Source organism: Marmota flaviventris, chromosome 3 (genome assembly GCF_047511675.1).
Source record: "Marmota flaviventris isolate mMarFla1 chromosome 3, mMarFla1.hap1, whole genome shotgun sequence".
NCBI lineage: Eukaryota > Metazoa > Chordata > Mammalia > Rodentia > Sciuridae > Marmota > Marmota flaviventris.
The window spans coordinates 51,334,218-51,353,061 of record NC_092500.1 but is presented as its reverse complement, the minus strand read 5'-3'; the positions used below and the strand labels follow the sequence as shown (position 1 = coordinate 51,353,061).

The 18,844-nt window shown below is 38.3% G+C and overlaps 1 protein-coding gene across 2 annotated transcripts in view; it reads left to right on the top strand.

Moving 5' to 3' along the window:
- Hmga2 (high mobility group AT-hook 2) overlaps positions 1-18,844 on the top strand; it is a 120,447-nt gene that overhangs the window by 22,000 nt on the left and 79,603 nt on the right. The window lies entirely within an intron of this gene.

Sequence of the window (18,844 nt, the reverse complement as noted above, 5' to 3'; positions counted from 1 at the left end):
AATAAAATCAATAACACATAGTGTTCCTTTGACTTCTTCCAAGGGCATTTTGAAGCATTTCAGGTATCATTGGGCTTCATTGGGGGAAACATAAACCTAAGACCTGATATGAGGCTTATGTCACCACAGCAATAAGTGCTCCACAGTTGGAATAACATAGGTAGCAATGCCATGTGACCTGGAATTTTGAGTATTCACATTTCCAAGAGGGAAGGGCAGGTTTGCCAAGTTGCCAGACGACCCACATATTTTCAGCACCCCATAACAGGAAGCACTGTAGCCCGGAAAGGTGAAAGAATAACTGAGGAACATGGAATCATAAGATTATAGCTGGTATTGTCTTACAAAATCCCATTTGTCTTGCAGTCTTTTCATTCCCTGTTCCAAATGACTCTCATGTCAGAGAAGATATATGCTACCCACTTTGTGTCAAAATCTGATCCTAGTGCACAATTTCCTTATTACGGGTCTGAGCCCCTATCTTTTTTTTTTTTTTTTTTCTTGGCATTAATCTCTGAGCTAGTCCAACTTCAATGTTCCTTTAGTTCTGTAATGGGAATTTTTAAATTCATTTTTTTAGTTGCAGTTGGACACAATACCTTTATTTTATTTATTTTTATGTGGTGCCGAGGATTGAACCCAGGGCCTCACACGTGCTAAGCAAGGGCTCTACAGCTGAGCCACAGCCCCCAGCTCCTGTGATGGAAATTTGGTGAAGCACTCCAACTCATGGGTCCACTCTCAGATCTGGAGTGGAGTTGGAAGGTAGGAACATGCCATCTCTGTGGTCTTCCATTCTCCAGAGGAGGGACATTGGTGACACTAAAGGTGCAGCCTTAGGAGTTTCAAAGAGAGGGTGAAAAGGTCATGCGATAATGTTGTCAGCTATAACATTTTCATTTTCCTGTGTTTGTTTTTACTACATCTTAAGTTGCTCTTTTAGGAGTAAGTAGAGCTTGATTAAATCCTTCAATTTCCCACCATTTTTTATTTTTATCATTGGACCCAAAATTTCCCATATGTATTGGTTGGACATGATGTTATTCCCAACCCTGATTCACCCCCTGCAATTCCCTTCATTGCAATGGTACAGAGTTTAATGACATTCTGTTTAGATTTGCCAATTACAGAATGCTCGTTTCCTGATGGTCACACCAAGACAGTGGTGGATTCTGTATATATTTTTTTAAATTTAGTAACGCCTTTCCTCCAGGGGTAGCCTACATTTTTGGGGTGTGGGTTGCTATTAAAATGTATCAGTGAATCAGCCAGGTTTTGGAATTTGTGCTTTCCATCCTGCTTAGACAATTGGTGAGCTACATAAAACCATTTAAAATCCCTAACCTTATAAACAAGAAATAGTTACTTTGTCTAATATATAATTTGCTTGGCTACTAAATCACTGATTTTAGTGGAGGTTCATTGAGATCATTTCATGGGCACAGGGCTGGGGATGTGGCTCAAGTGGTAGCGTGCTAGCCTAGCATGCGTGACGCACTGGGTTCGATTCTCAGCATCACATAAAAATAAAAGATAGTATGTCCACCTAAAACTAAAAAATAAATATTAAAAAAAATGTATGGGCACAAAATGTTATAACTGGTATCTTCCTTGAATTGTCAAAACTTCTCAGGGTTCCTTAGTATTCACGGAGAACTATTTCATGCTGTATCACTTGTACCACACTGTTTCCTGCTAACTATGATAAAGCAAGTGAGTTAATGTATATTAATGGATTAATAGGATACTTGGTGCACAAAGTTCTGAGAGGATTTAGCCATATACAATCATAGTATGAAGAATTCTCTTGTGACTGAGTGCATTTTTGCTGAAAAAAGGACTTTTCTAAAAAAAAAAAAAAAGAAGAAGAAAGGAAAGAAAAGAAGAAGAAAAGTATTGGAGATACTAACGTGAGCAGGAATAGTACTACCCCACCACCAAAAAAACGAAAGGACTTTTCTGACTGACACTATTATATTGTGGTATAGATTCAGAATTTATATTTGCTCGTCTTTAAGTGTGTTACAATAAATGACCTAGACCCCTGTTAGAGACACCAGGAATTTGTATAATGAGGCAAACACCAAGATTTTCAAATTGTGTGAAATTCTAGGTGTGTTATTTTGTGATTTTATTATTTTTGAGTCAGACTTTTAAGTCAGAGAACATGCTTAGATTAATTTCCTTGCAGTCTTGAAATTGTCTTTGGGAGAAAAATATCCTTATGTGCATAAAAAAAAAAGTCACCTAGAAAGGAGACTTCATGAGTACCACTTAGTGGTGTGTGAACTTACTCATCCTCACTGTGACAGGGTCTTTACACATTGAGCTTACATCTCTCCTTGTATGGTTCTCAGTCCATTTACTCTTGGTGGTCCAGAGAGGACAATGGCCATGCCTGCAGAGATACAATCGAAATGGGAAGGTTAGACTGGAGGAGTGAAGTGTGGGGAAGTGGAAAATGAGACATTGGAGAAAATGGCAGAGTAGGAAATTTGAGTGCCCCAGATGTAAGAGCTGAACTATGAGGAGTAAGACCACTAAAATGGGGAAGAAAAGAAAGTAGAGTGGATATAATAATGCTTCGGGAATATTTATACATGCTATTGGCTTTATATTTTTTAATCTATTATACATACAGTTAGCATATGTAGAAGCAAAAACCTTTCCCCCATATTTGTAGTATTATTAATCTTTTGGTTTTGTTGCCTCCATTGAGTTTTATTTCATGTTCAGTTATGGGACCGAAAGTACATACGTCTGTATAGTCTAGAGTGGAATTTGATTAAATACCCCTGATGATTATTCTACATGTTCCATAGGGAGTCAGAGATGCTACTTTCCTGAGGCCCTTTCCTCCATGGATGCCTGTGACCTTAGCCATTGAATCACTTAATCGTTTTTGGCCTCCCTGAATCAGTGATTCTGAGTGGGCAGAGTGGCAGTGTGATGTCATGTCTGGGGCATGAGCCTGCATCCTCACCACACACGGGTTCCACCCTTCCTGGTCTAGGCAGCTCAATGCACAGTGCTTGGCACATAGTGAGCGCTCAATAAATTTAGTTGCTTTTCCTGTCCCTCTCTGGGAACAGGAATGGCCAAATTTGAGAATGCCACCAAAGCATTAGGTTCCCCACCTAAAATCCATGGTGAAAGCTGATGCTGTGTGAGGACCCAGTTCCTGTTCGTTAATCTAGGAAAGATGATTGCACTGGGTTTACAGCTAGGCTTCCTGTGCTCATGAATCATAATAAGATCTCTTCCAGGATTAATGAGTTTTAACTTACTGCAACATTTCTAAACTATGTGTAATATTGAGACATTTGAAAATATTTGTTAGGAAAAATAGCTGATGGCGGTACAAATTTTGAAACAATCTGTATTTCACCTACACTGTATTTTATTGACTTCCCTTCTCCCCAACCCCACAGAAAGGTCAGAAGGAAGGTCTTCCACATTTTCTCCAAATTCCTAGATAAAAAAAAATCATATTAGAAAGGAAACTTCTGGTAGCCTAATACATTTATATTTTTAAAAATAAAATGTTTCTTTCTTGCCCTTTCTCTGGTAGAAAAATTAGACTCCCTTTCTTTCTTCTTTTTTTCTTTACCCCAAATTCCAGAAAATTTATCCTCATCTTTCTTTTTGAGATAATTGTAGATTCACATGCAGTTGTAAGAAACTACCCAGAGAAATGCTTTATACACTTTGTCCAGCTCCCCATAATGGTGGCTTAAAAAAAAAGAGTGTTGGGGATAGAACCAAGTGCCTCATATGCATGCAGGCTCTACCACTGAGCAATACTCTAACCCACATTTTGTAAAATTGTAGTGCAATATCCCAACTACGATATTGCCACTAAAAAAGTTTTACATGAGCTCATTTGTGTATTTGTGCATGTATTAAGTTATAGACAACTTTATCACATGTGTGGGTTTAGGTCTCCACCACTATCTTTTAAGACTCTTGATTGCCTGAGAGTTTTTCATGTCTCATGACGACAGACACTGAGATGTGTGTTCTCCTCTAAACATATAAGAACTTGGCCTAGCTGTTGGAATGTGGGGAGTGGAATTCTGGCCCATGGCTCCTGTCTGTGGCTGTGCAGTTACTCTTTCCCATTCCCTCATTATAAAGGTCTGGCTGGCCCAGGCAGAATCATAGGTGGGCTTGGCACACAGCTAATTACTTGCCTGGAGTAACTTGTGCTTTTCTACTGCATTAAAAGTTCTGCCAATTTCAGAGGTCAGGAAGTGAAGAGTTGGCCTAGGACTGCAACACACCTGCTTTTCCTGAGGCCACATACAACATGCCTGTTTGAGTACCTGTTCATCCTTTGGGATATATTCTCCAAGGTCCTGAACTTGTAAATATATAATCTTTATTCTCCTTCAGAAACTTTTGTTTCACAGAGATTTTAAAATGTCTACAAGGACAGATTTTCATTGTACATCTGGCTCAGTGTCCAGGATGAGCTATGGTACAACCCTGTCACCTTGACACCTTTAGGAATACACACTTGATAACACAACTACAGAATTAAGTTCCCTAACTTAAAGAAATTGCAACTGTGTCTCACACACACATGCGTGTACACACACACACACACACACACACACAGCAAAGCCATGCTGAGATGTGGACCTTGAACAGAGAGATGGCTGTCTATCTGGCTAGGTCTTTCAGTCCTGTACTCCAGCATGAGAAAAGCTAGATTTACACATCGTTTAAATTATGAACATTAAAATTTGAGAATGCACAGGTCTGTTGCAGTCCACTAGTCACTCCTGAAATGCAAGTGTTTGATTAGATAACAAGAAAGCAGAAGAAAAAGATGATAAGATTTGATCATAACGACCAATGGCGGGGGGGGGGGGGGGGAACACCCTAAATGTAATTACTTTTAAGAGAACACACATTTAGTACATTTGGATCCAGTTCCCTGTTGGATCTTGAATCCTCTAAGATGGTGGCATATAAAGAGCTAATTTTCCAGTCTTTCATATTGATACCTTAAAAATCTGTTAATTGCAAGTAACATTCTGTAATTTTGGTAGTAAGTATCATTTTATTTAAATGCAAGCTTACTTTTAAATCAGCTGGAACTATTTTTGAGAATCCTGGAAGTGTAGAAAGAACTATATTTGAAAGGAAAATTATCAGGGCAGGCTGCTGTTATTTCCATAGTAAACTTCTTTGGATCTTACCTAATCCATACAAATGGTGCCACACTGCCAGTATAGGCATGGCTAGTGGCAAAGAGAAGACTGCAATTGTGCTCCTTTGTCTTGCTGTCTGTCACTGAGGTCCAAGCTATGCCACACAGTGAATTTCAAAAGTACTAAAATGTCTGTCTGTTTGTTGCTTGATTTTCTGATTTTCCCAACTGTAATCCTAGACTTGGTCTAAAACTGCTATAGCAGAATTCTCTCCTGTTCTACAGGTGACAAAATCAAAGCTGAGAGCAATTAAATATCCAGCTTAAGGTCACACAACCTCATTAGCCCTGACAAGAACCAGGTTTCCTGACTCCTAGTCCACTGCTTTTCCCTTTAATGACCAGCTTCCTCTTGCCTTACCTGTCCTTTCTTGGTTTTCCATTTGCAATGTTGACCACAGTTCGATCTTCTGTTAGATCCTGTATTAGGCGGGGTGTGTGTGTGTGTGTGTGTGTGTGTGTGTGTGTGTGTTTTGAGATGGTTGGGGTTGAACCTAGGATCTCAAGCCCTTTGTGTGTGTGTGTGTGTGTGTGTGTGTGAGTGTGTATACACATTTTTTTAAATTAGGGCTGTTGTGACAAAGTACCGCAAGCTTGGGTGTCTTAACACAACAGAAATTTAGTCTCTCACATTTCTGGAAACTGGAAATCTGAAACCAAGTGTTGGCAGGGCCATGCTCTCCCTGAAGGCTGTAGGCAAGAATCTATTCAGTGCCTTTTCCATAGCTTTTGGTGTTGCTGGGCATCCTTAATGTTCTTTTGGCTTTTAGGTGCATCACTCTTATTTCTGACCCTGTCACGTGGTATTTTCCTGTGTGTCTGAGCTTCTCTTCTCTTCTAAGTCAGCCATATTTGATTAAGGTCCACCTTAATGACTTAACTTGATTACATTTACAAAGACCCTGTTTCTAAATATTGTCACATCCATGGATACAAGGTGGGTTAAGACTTTAACATCTCTTCTTAGGGACATGGTTCAACCCATAACACCTTCTTAACTTCAAACTCCAGAAACAGGCAGGTGTTTGTAACACCTAAAGAGAAACTGCAGTGAATTTCATTAAGTATAAAGCATCATATCCAACATTTGTAGTTTGTTATGATAACACATTGAAAAGATTTATAGACTGTTTCATGTATGATTTCTGGATTAATTCCTCCCTTTGAACCCATTTGTTGGGGCCAGTTTATTTATAGGGGAATGAGTAGACCTGAAAACACCTCATTTTCATTTTCAGTGTTGCCTGGAAGCCAATAAAATTTTTTTAGAGAACTAAAAACTATGTTGCAGAACACCAGCACTATATTAATCATTTGATCTTTCCTTTTCCTAGATGCTTGTTTGATCTGCTAAACCTCTAGCTAAGACAAAAAAAGAGACAACTTTAAGCTTTTCTGTTTGTTTCTGCAGTCATAAAGTCTCAAATAAACTGATATTTATTTGCATGTAATATTTAGCAGTGTGTATGAAAATTTTAAATAAAAGTTAAAAATAAAGAAACCTATTCACAACTGTACACATTCCCTCAAACTTCACCGGTGGAATATAATCATTTGCATTCATGAACAATTTTACTGACCTCATTCTCTCTAATATTATTTGATCAATGTTGGAGGAAATGTACATGTAACCTTAATTTGTACCTTTTTAGGAATAGTTTTGAAACTATGTAATGGGAATGGATTGCCATGTCTTTTTATTATATATGTGATTTCAAATTTCCCTTTAAATTAATGTCTTGTAGCTTCAAATATACCTCTTCCCATAAGACTAGTCCCCATTTCCTATAATCTTACAGACCTAGGAGAACAATATTTTCCCTTCTGTCATTTTGATAATTACGTCCTCTGTGCTCAGTGGTGGCCTATTAACTCACACGAATACCAAGGGCTTGCAAAATAGCCTCGAATTTCCATATATTGGAACTGTGAGAATTTTCTATAATGGTGCTTTAGCAATAATGATGGAGGTGCAGGCATTTCCTGAGGATTAATGACCAGCTGGGAGGAACCAGTGGCCCTTGGCTCTGCCTCCCAGCCAGCCATTAATTCCAAGGAAATGTCTTTTGCTGAGGTCGTTATTGCTATTATAAGCTTAAAATGGAAAAACATAATAGGCGTATGAGTTATTTTTATGGGTTGATGCAGTTTCCAATGGTATGTACTAATTCGAGAAAATGAATCTGTATACATACAAGAGTAAGTCAGGTTGTTTGAATCATCCCTCAGTATTCCATATGTTTTGTGATTGATTTTATGATTCTCTACCTTTCTTTCCCACTTACAAAAAAAAAAAAAAAGAAAAAGAAAAGAAAAGAAGGAGGAAGAAAATTTGATTCAGTAATTCCTACATTATTTCAGGCTTAAAAGTATTAGACTCAATGACATATTTGAAAGCACCAGTTTCTGTTACTGTCTGCAAACAATAGTTAGGCTTCATGCATAGTCTGAAAGGAATAAGACTTGACTTTCCATATTTGTGATAACAACTTTTCTGTTAGAATAAATTGCTTCAGGAAATGAAAGAAAAAAAAAACTGTAATGATTTCGTGCTCCTTTGATTTTTCTCTCACATTTAATAGGCATCCTTATATTTATATCTTTACACATTGAACCCAGGAGAGAGCAATATGCAGCCCACTTATTCAATATCCCAGGGTTTTAAAAAGCACATTAAATATTGCAGTATTGGGGAATCCTTTAAGACAAATCTAAACAGAGTCCAAGCCAAAGAGTCAAAATGTTGCCCATGATGTTCCTTTCTGATTTTTTTTTAAACCTAGCCCTTATTGTGTTTCTACTTCTGATCTTGATCAATTGTTGCATTGTTATCTTTCTACATTATTACAAAGCTTTCAAGAAACATTCTTAAAAGTCATGGAAGGGAAAATCTTGACAATCCTGGAGTCCTGCCACCCTTGATCTCATGAAGAAATGTGCCATCAGGCATAATGCCCAGGGATCATTTTTAATCTACTGTCAGTAATGTCTCATGTATCACACATCATCCATGGACCAGAACTTGGTGGGGAAGTTAAAAAATTAGAGGTCATGGGTTTTCAGTAAAAGGAATAGGCATCAAGCTAAGACAGCTTGTCCTGATGGGCCCTCAGGTTCCTATCCCACTCCTTTCCTTCCTCCACTGGATTGGCTTATGGCCTCCATGTAGTGTAACTCCCATTAGAACTCCTTTCACTCCCCAAAGTGTCTTAGGTGGGTGAATGGTGTGTTCAGCCACCCTTGTTCATGTGCACACCTTGACCCTCCCCTGATCTTGTTACATTTGTGTTCTTAGGCCAATTCTAGAGTATTGTTTCACATCTTTACACTAGCCTATTGTTCTCCGGCCCTGGCACTGTCCATAGGCTCCTCATTTGCGACTGAATCATTTATATATTTTTCAGGTCATATAATTAGAAATATTTGGCCATTGGATGTCATGTTCCTTCCATACACACAGGCAAGTGAATGAACTTTATTTTCCAGGAATAGGGCACTTTCTGACCTTCAGTTCCACTCTCTACTGCTTCAAATATCCTTTAACCTCCAAGCCCCGTTTAATCCACTGTTTATAAACTAGCTCCTGACTGCCCTGTTCAGAGGTGGACCATCTCACTCTTGGAGTGGGAACACATGATATCAATGTCTCATTCATAACATTACTCATTTTCTCTTGTATTGATCATTTTCAAACGTGTGTTATCTTTGCTTACCAGTTTTGTAAACTCCTTGGAAAGAGTTTTGCATTTTCTTCCAAATCAAGGACAGTGGTATACAGAAGTTGCTTAATGTACATTTGTTGAATGGAGTAAAAAAGCATATGTGGCTAGGCTCTACTTGGGTCATTCCCCCAAAATGATTTCTTAAAGCTATGTCATTGGAATTTATAAAGGAAGTATTTCTACAGTATTATGTCACTAATTGCTGTACCCTGAGGAATTACTGCTGCTGCTAATCTCTTGGATCCAATACTTGGAGAAATAAATATAAATGACATTAGCACTGCTACCGCATTCAACAAGGTTACAAAATAGAACATAGACCTAGAAGCAGATGCTGGAAAAATACCTTCAAAGATACAAAATGTAGGCCATTTTGCTAGGTTTGGTTCAGGGTCATTATCTAAGAGGAAACAGTGAAACCTAGTATTTGACACCCTGGTGGCAGGCTCTTGTACAAAATTGGAAAGAGGTATGTCTACTTGGCGGGATTTTCCTTTAAGTCATTAAAAATCAATGTGTCAAGAATAGATTAAGTTAAAAATGGTCATTTAAAGAAAAAAAAAGTATTTGCTTATGGGGATGGACACAAGAGTTTCAGGGGGCAAATCTTGTATGTGGATGTATTTGTTTTTTCAGTCCTTGTCCTATGTGTGTGGTCACTATGGAAGACTGGATACAGAAAATAATTAGTTTTCTTTTTCAAAATACTGCTTTTGATAATTTAATCTCTTTTTTATTTATCTTAGATTCTTCTAAATTGGTAAAAACTTAGATACTATGTACATGTCATTTGAGTTCTTGTACAAGGTAAACAAAATCTTAAGAGTAAATTGAGTCACGATATATTGTAACTATTTTCTGAAAAGCCTCTACTTTAAAATTTAATATGCCAGGTTTTGAAAGAAATCTATTTCTGCATCATTCTTCATTCCACAGTGTGACTTCATATTTTAAAGGGTGTTGACAAAAAACAAAACAAAACAAACAAACAAACAAAAACCAACTGTGGATATGTGTATCTTTCTCAGACTCCACTCTGGTACTTCCAATAGCATTAAATATTTTCGGTAGTTTTACATTTTTATATTACATAGAAATTAAGGAAAAACTAAATATTTCTGAAAGTACATTTAAAATACTACTTGAGAACAATTAATCTGCATAGGTGAACACAATGCAAGCCAGTTGTAAGAAAGCTCCTATATTCCAAAAATTAAAGAAATGTTAAGTATCAAGGATTACATGGGACTAGAAGCATGGGTCACTTGGTGGATGGCCATGTGCCCAACCAAGTGAAAAACTCAGCAAGAAGAATGGATGTAGAGATCCAGATAGAGTTGAAATACTCATGTACTTAAGTTACATGTGTGTGAAGTTTAGGAGAGGGAGCGGAACTGAAGGTAAATATATGGGATATGGCCAAAGTATGGCTGTGGATAAGCATCCTAGGAGAATGTCAAAACCAAGAAGTAATGTAGAAGTGGAAAAGAAAGGGAATATGGTGGCCATTTGCACAGCAAGGAGATAGAATAGTTTGTCAGCTGCTAATGATGCTGTGTGGACCAGCAGCCATTACCAAATCTTTCTCCAGCTATTTCATTGTCCCAAGAACTCAAGTAGGGTTTCCTTCCCCCTTCTCAAACATGCTTAGCTCATGATAAGTTGGCATGGTTCTTATTTCTCTATTAGCTCATTGGACCAAGCTCACCATTGAGGTGCACCAAAGACAGTAGAGAACCCTAAATTCTGAGGATGCTCTCAGCAATCAAGGAGGGCAGGGGAAAGAAACTAGGGAGCACCCTTTTGGACTGGGTTGTTAAGTCATATCTAGTGACATCCCATTTTTCATCTGAAAAAGATAGTTTTTTTTATGCAATTAGTGTTACAGCATTTCTGTTGGTTTGCTAAAACTCTTCAGTCAAAAGAGGGCACAAGAACAAGTCCTGGTCCCAGTAGTTGGCTGTACCTTTCTACAACATGCCATGGGCATCTGTAAAGAAGAGTGAAATGTCCCTGGTGTGTTTAAACCCACTGCCTTGACTTCAAGGATTGTTAGATTTAAAAGAGTTTTGAAATCACGGCAAATATCCTTTGCATGGATCATTGATGAAAAACTAGTGGTAATTTGGGATTCATTCACAAGAAATGACCTGAAAGGTTTTCAGGTGAATAGAACTGTAAGGGGTGGGAATATTAGGCTGTGTTCCCTGTCAGTTTCACGGACAGAAGAATTTTGTATTCAGACTGCAGTAGTTGTGACTTTATACCCGTGCAGACAACATGAGGCTTTCCAATCTTTTGTAAGGTGCAAAATTTTTAGGTGAGCTGGCTTGGCACAAAAACTGCCCTGATGCTTGATTTTGGCTAAGCAGTTTTAGCAATCCAACAAAAAAATTTCTTGATTCTGCAAAGCTAATTACAAAACAAAACCTTAACTTCTCCAGATGGAAAACAGGATATGCAAATAACATGAAGGAAAGAAACACATTGTTTCCACACTGTAGCTCTGTAGTCTCAGAACAGTTCCATGAATATTATATATGTGCAGTAAACATTTATGACCATATTTAGGTCCAAGCAGCACAAGGGATTTTATGTTAGTAGTTGCTGATGAGTACCATGAATAGGAATCCTTTATATCTGAGGTATCCATGGTGACCGAGTAGGGCCCATTTCCATTGTGCTTATTAGCTTCCAGCCAGTGAGCCATGCTTAGACTCTGTGGGCTCCAGGATTCCTAATTCCTGTAACACCCGAGAGAGAGGATGAGTGCTTTTCAGTAAAAGCAAACCTATGGAGGGGGTTTTCAGAGATTTGAAGATGAAACATAGCAGCCAAGAGGACAATTTCTGACCTGACTCTCAATTTAATTGAGGAGTGTTATACAGACAAAATTACATAGCCAGAAACAGAATCATGATTATTAGGAAAATAATAGCACTTTCTTTTGCCTCCTCAAAGTCTTCTACTATGTAACAAACTCCTTTACGTGCTGCTTTGTAGGTAGTGCATGGTCACCTTGCATTTGGAAGCAAATACCAGCTTTGCTCTGAATGTTCATGATTTTTGTTTTAAGACAGCAAAACATTTAACAGTAGAAAAATGGTTTGAATTCATGACATTGACATTAATGTTGTAATGTTACTATACCCAATCCTCTTTTTCCTAGGAACACACTACAAATGATTTTCTATTGTTTCCGTTTCACAAGCATAGTAGGTTTCCCTTTGGATTGTGTGTATAGTGGTCATTGAACTGCAAGAGAAAATTGTCCCTGGCCTATATCTCTTATCTTGCTTAACTGTGATTATAAATAGTTTGATCCATTTTATTCTTATTAGCCCTTTTGCACGTTAGTGTATTTTTGTTTGATTTTATGAGGGCACACGTTTTATATTATACATAAACAGGTAATAATGCACACATATATGCTGAAAATACTAAAACTATTGTTTAAAAATAATTATTATATTAAATTTAAGCCTAAGTCCATCTTCTGGCTTTCTGAAGTTTTCTAATTTAAACTGGAATTCAATGTGGAATGCTCTAGAATGACATCTTCCTGTTTCTCCAGTGTCATGGTGGGAAGGTATTTACTCATCTGTGTTCCCATCTCTTTTTTGCTAACATAGAGGCTATGGTGACTGACTAAAATGATGGTGGATCAAAAATTTGTGAACTCGAGTAATCACGACAAATATATCATTGTAGCAACTTTGTATTCCAGGAAGGTGGACCTCTATGTTAGAGAAAAAAGCAATTCACAAATATAGGAGAGAGAGGGGGGTGAAAAAAGGAATTGAGAATGGCCCTAGGGAGACAGCCATTCACTTAGTCCTGCCTGCTAATGGTAGGCCCTGTGCTAGATACCAAAGAAGCACTGCCTCACTCTCATGGCTCTTATATTCCAGAGAGGAATTATAGGTAATGGCATAGTTCTTAAATAAAGCTGATCACTTCAAGCAATCATAAGAGCTAAGAAAAGCAAATCAATTTAACGCAATGGAGAATGTTGGACAGGAGGAGGCTGCTTTACTTTTATTTATTTATTTATTACAGTGCTGAGGTTCAAACCCAGGGCCATGTGCATCCTAGGTAATTGTTCTGCCACTCAGCTACACTTCCAGCCCCTGGGAGAGACTACTTTAGATAGGATAGTTTGGGTGTGCTCAACAGAGAAGAACATGTGTGAATTTAGAACTCCAAATGATAAGAAAGAGCCAGCCGTACAGAAGGGTAACATTAGCAGCAGATGGTAAAAAAAAGAGTTAGGATCTGAGCATTCACCTTTGGGTTATGAAATGTGATTAGATAGAACACCTAAAGATAAGCTGCTGTTCTCCTAAACAGGTAGAAGGAGAAATGATTCATTCTAGCTGTTCTTTTTCTGATATCTGTGAGACTGTTCTTCACAGTGAAATAACATCACCTCTCCCTGCTTTGCCTACCTCACATCCTTCATCACAAATTTAAGAACGCAATCAAAACCACTATTAATGCAAACCGTTCTTCCTTTTAGCAGTGCTAACTTAAGGAAAAAGAAAAAAAAAAAACCTCACTGGCACTTAGCTCAGATATAACTGACACATATCAACATTGCTTGCCATTATGTGCTCTCAATGCATCTGAGCCAAATTGTTTTTGCTGCTGTTGTTTTTCTTGTGAGGATGAAAGAGTGAGAGAGAGGATGGGGGTAGGAGAAATCAGTCCTGGTTTTCTGGTTTCTAAACACAGCAGAAGAGAAAAGAGTCTGTGAGAAAAGAAGTGAAAAGGGGTGCATGGGACTTAGCTGAGTAACCTTAGTAGCCCACATAATGACAAAAAAAAAAAAACCAAAAAAAAAAAAACAACTACAAATTCAAGCCTATCATTCTCATTAATTGGAATTTCTGAATGTAGCTAATAGCACAAACTGAGTAGAAATAGCCACTTGTCCTGTCTTTGTGATGAGCAGAAGTCAAGCCCACTGGGACACTGAATTCTTTTTTAACTTTTTGCTCACTGAGAATATCTTTGCTGTTGGATACAAAGGCCACAGAAAAATCTGGAGACTTTCTCAGGATGGGAAACTTCTAGGAACTTAATCTGTGAGGGGGAGAGCCAGGAACCAGCACACTTGGAGTGGTATCTGAGCGGGAGTCATCAGAATTGGCTGGCCAGTCTTCCCTTAGTGAGTGTTTATTATGTTTAAGCTACAGAACTAATGACTGAAAAGAACAGGAAGGAAGAAGACGGAAACCGTATCCTCATGATACTGACAAATCAGTTGGACTGAGCTCACATGAATCAACTAAAGAACGCTTCTGCCAAATTCAAATTGAGTAAAAGCGGAGGATATGAGTCTTGTGGGGACATAGAGTTGAGGCATGAGCTATTAGTCAGTACTCTAAAGCTGCCCGCAGAAGAATAATTTTGGGTGGGGTTTTCAAGGAAGTGAGCAAGTGTATAAATTCATGTACATGAAGCTTGTCACCTCAACAAGACTGGAAGCACCTTGAAGGCCAGGACCTGCCTTCTCTTTCTTATACATTCCTAGAATCCCCTTGTTGCTTGTTGGACTCTCCTTCACGGTGTTGTTCAGCAACTTGAATGGCTGGACTTGGGCACCATGTTGCTAAATTGACTGAAGTTTTGATCTTCCACTCGACCACCAGCCACGCACAAAAATGGAAGCTTCATGTCACAAACACCTTATAGATCCGTCCCTTTTGTCTTCTGATCTTCACTCCCTTTTGGAGTTCTTTCTTCTTCCAACATGGCTCACAATAGAATCTCTGCATCTGAGAAGGAGTAACCTTCTGTAGATGGCCTCACTTAAAAGGCAAGAATCTGTTAAATGCCACTGGAAATGTAAGGGTCTCCTGTGACAGTCAGGTCTCAGGAGAACACTAGTGGTTACATTGCTAGGTTCTTTGAGTCTGAAGTGTTTTTCACTTGCCATGTGGAGACGTGCCGCTCTTATAGTATCAAGTTTCTGACCTCTTTGTTCCGGCTTCATTTCTCCCCACCAAAATGCCGTTTTCATTTGTTCTTTGGAGTTCAGAACATGTCAAAGAGCTTCTCTGAGCGGTAGGTGGTTTTACAGAGCACACAGAGAATGAAAACTGAGTATCATCCTGGCAGCGGCCCATTACATTCAGGGAGGAGTCGGATTACTCTCCAGCCTTGATGATGTCTGAACATGAAACAGGAAAGGGAGAACTGAGGCAGTGAGTCATCTCAGTTGGGCCCAAAGCACCCTTCATCTTGAAGATGGAGAAAAGCTAAAGCAAGAGTTTCTTTTTATAGGTTACTATATAAGTAATTGCTATTTGCTCCATGGTTCTTGTACAGTTCAGTACGTCTTAAAGGATGGTTATGAAATCATGAAAGGGGTGAAAAGTTCAGGGAGTGTCGGTCTTGCCTGTTACTACAAATTCTTACCTAAATCCTCACTAGAATCTATGGAAATGCTAGAGTCAATTTTAGCAAGTTGTCAGGTAGGTGATTAGTGGGGTTTTTGGACTGTACTTGATAGAATAATGGAATCATGGCATTTTGAGACTAAAAAGTAAATTAAGAATTTGTGCCAAAATATCAACAATGTCATATTCTAATTTCTAATGCTGCTCCAAGCTTCCAAGCATATAAGTGAGTCTAGTGGATTGCCATTAAATTTTTGTTACCATGCACTTCAAGAGGTTGGCATTGCTAAACTATTACATTTCTTTCATCAATGAGGGCAAAACTTTTATTTTTTAAAAAATAATCTATGGAAAGATCAGTGAGAATGAAACGAGGAGCTATTTCCTAAGGCTCTGACTGTTCAACTCAATACCAAGTATGTTTTGATTATTATTTTGTGTGTGTGTGTGTGTGTGTGTGTGTGTGTGTATGGTCTTCTGGGCCAAATAAGTTCAAGTAAATAGCATTTGAAATAGGATAGCACCATCACCATCATTATGTACATTCCTAAATCAAAACAAAATTAGAGAAGGAAGATGGTGGATCTCAGAGCAACTCAGAAAGATGTCAGCAATGACTAGAAAATGGAAGTGAAACAGAAAGGCAATTATTTCAGAAGATGGGAATTATCATACTTACTAAAGTTCCACCTGGTAGATTAATGGATTCCCAAGACTAATTTGGTTGTCATAGTTCACAGTCCCCTATTGCTATTTGCTGTGGTGTCTAGGGAGAAGTCCAAGGCTTGTTCCTTGGGAACCATAGTAAACCACCTTCTATCATAAGCTCTTACCCACCAAAGTCAAGTACCTGCTAGAAACCATCCAACTAACAAACCCTGAAATATTTACCATCTGACTCTTAGCAGAAAACGTATGCCAACCCTGGTGTGTCTTTCTGGCCTCTTAATCCGTTTATATGGGTTTCTTCCTTCTGGTATGTGAATGGAAAATGAATTTAAGTTCATTAATAGAGTCAAAAAAAACTTTTAGCTTGCTTCCAGGTATTATTTTTTCCCCTTCTCTTGAGAATTTTGAATGTTCCACATACAGACTCTCAAAGCTAAAAAATAATGAGGTAGAATGTGTTTTATCCATCACCATATCCCTTTCTGAAGGGGATTCTGAAAGTGTAGTTTTTCCCTTTTGGTTAGAGAGCTACATTCCTTTCCTAGGCACACTCCATTTTTAGTTCACACTCGGGAGGTCAGCTCCTCAGAACAATGCCAAATGAGCTGTTTAGGGTCTTTATAAAATCTCTTCCAGTGTGATTTCTACCCATTCCTCATCCAGTTAGTTTTCCTGTGGATGGCCCAGGAAAGCCTTTGATTATGAACATGGATGTCACTTTCCTCTGTGGTGTGCTAATGCCACAGTACCCTATCTATTGCATATGCTTTCTTGGGTTTACAGGTCTTTGGGCACAGCAAAGTACAGATTTTGTAGACTGAAACCTTTGTGACATGGCAGGAAAGCAAGAGGATACAAAGGAAAACATATCTCCCCTCTTCAGGCCTTTCATCCCCTCCTGAGCTGAATGTCATCTGGCTTCCACCCCTTTCATGCCTCACTCAGTACCTCCACAGAAGGAACTCTAAGTTAGGTTACCAGTAATCTCCTCATCCTCTTGTCTTTTCTGAAATACCTACCATGTTAGCCACACTTCCCATTTCACACTCTTTCCTTGGATTCCTGAACAAAAACTTTTAACTTGTGTTTCTTCTCTTGCCTGAACGCTCCTTGCATTCAACGGTCTCTTCTCCCTCTGCCTGCACTTTACATGTTGCTCATCTCCAGGCTTCTATCCGAGGCCCTCTCCCATCTTCATTCCATGGGTTCATGGAGTCAGCTCCATGACATCAGTTTCAGTGACTACCTGCATCTCCATGACTGTGTTCCTAGATTACTTGATAGTGCCATCATTCACCCGGTGATCCTTGACTCTCTTCTTTCTCCATATTCAGCATTCACAAAGACCTGTCATTTATTGCTCCTACATATGCCTTGGACCATATGTTTTGAGTTCTCTTTCCCTTCATTCTCACTGCTTCTTTCTTTGCACAGGCCCTTATCATACCCTCCTCCCATTTCAACTTTGCACTCTTCCTAATTTCCCTGCTGTCTCTAGTCTCCTCTGTCCCACCCACCTACAATATTGCTGTAAGTGTTATCTTCAAAACAGAAACCTTATCATTCCCCTGCCAAGAATGTTCAGTGGCTACCATGCACCCCTTAAGGGATAAAGTCCAAGCTTATGTTGATTATAGCAGTAGGTCTAGTTTCTGATCTTGCCTCCTTCCATTCATTAGTTGCAGCCTTTACTTCTTGGTACAGAAAGATGAGGTTTTCGGCAGCTTACATTTTTTGCCCCCACACTGCTGTTCTGATTGACATTTTTTTTTATCATTTTCTCCATCTGAAAAAAAATCTTAACACATCCCCCAAGGTTCAGTTCAAATATGATATTCCCCTCTAGAAATTAGTTCCCCCCTCCTCTTTGCCACCATGAGTACACGAGTACGTGGCATAGAATACATTTTACGGTGTGCTAATAATTGTTTATTTACATATTTTTCATACATGAGACTGAATCATTCATCTTGCTATTTTCAGTGAAAAGCACAATATCTATCTTTAAAAAAAGAAAGAAAAAAGCATCCAAGGAACAAATATGTCCAAGCTATGTGTCTGCATCTGTACCACGAGACCTCCAGATTCTTTTGCCTGGAGCTGTGAAAACCTTATAGAGCAACTATCTGCAGAAAACACTTTATTTCCTTTTCTCAGTATTTTTTTTTAATTGAGTCAAGTTTAAGTGTAAATGGTTTCAGTTATTCTTGAAGTCAGGTGTGCCTTTAGTGTTGTAGGCTAGTATTTATTTTAATAGAATAGAAGGGAAGTGGAGAGACTTCCGATGTCACTGTTACTGAATCACATACATTAGTGATAAAGTTTAATTCCCCACATAATAACTAAGAGAAGTTGGTAGAAGGTTACTACCTTATTAGACATATAAAATATGAATGTATGTGCAATATGTATATATTATATATGTAAAATCATGATCACATTACTGTGAGTTACATTTTATTATATTCATCCTCAGAAAATTATCATCGAAATTTTAATAATAAAGATTAGAGACTGGGTATCTGTTTTGAAGTCTTGCTTGTGGTATTGTCCATGGTTGTACAACAATAATGATAATGGTAGAATCATTTGTTAGATGATTAACAGTCAAGACATCCATGGGGTTTAATGTATGGTTCTTTTATAGGATTCAAAAATCATACTCATAAAAGATAAGAAACATACAGAGCAATTTGATGAATACCAACTAATGGCAAACCATAAGTAAGATTTCATTTTTTACATCTCTATAGCTTCCTGCAGCATTTTGCATTCACTGGATATTTAATAATTATTTGGTGAATAAATATAGTGATAATGAAACAGGCAAA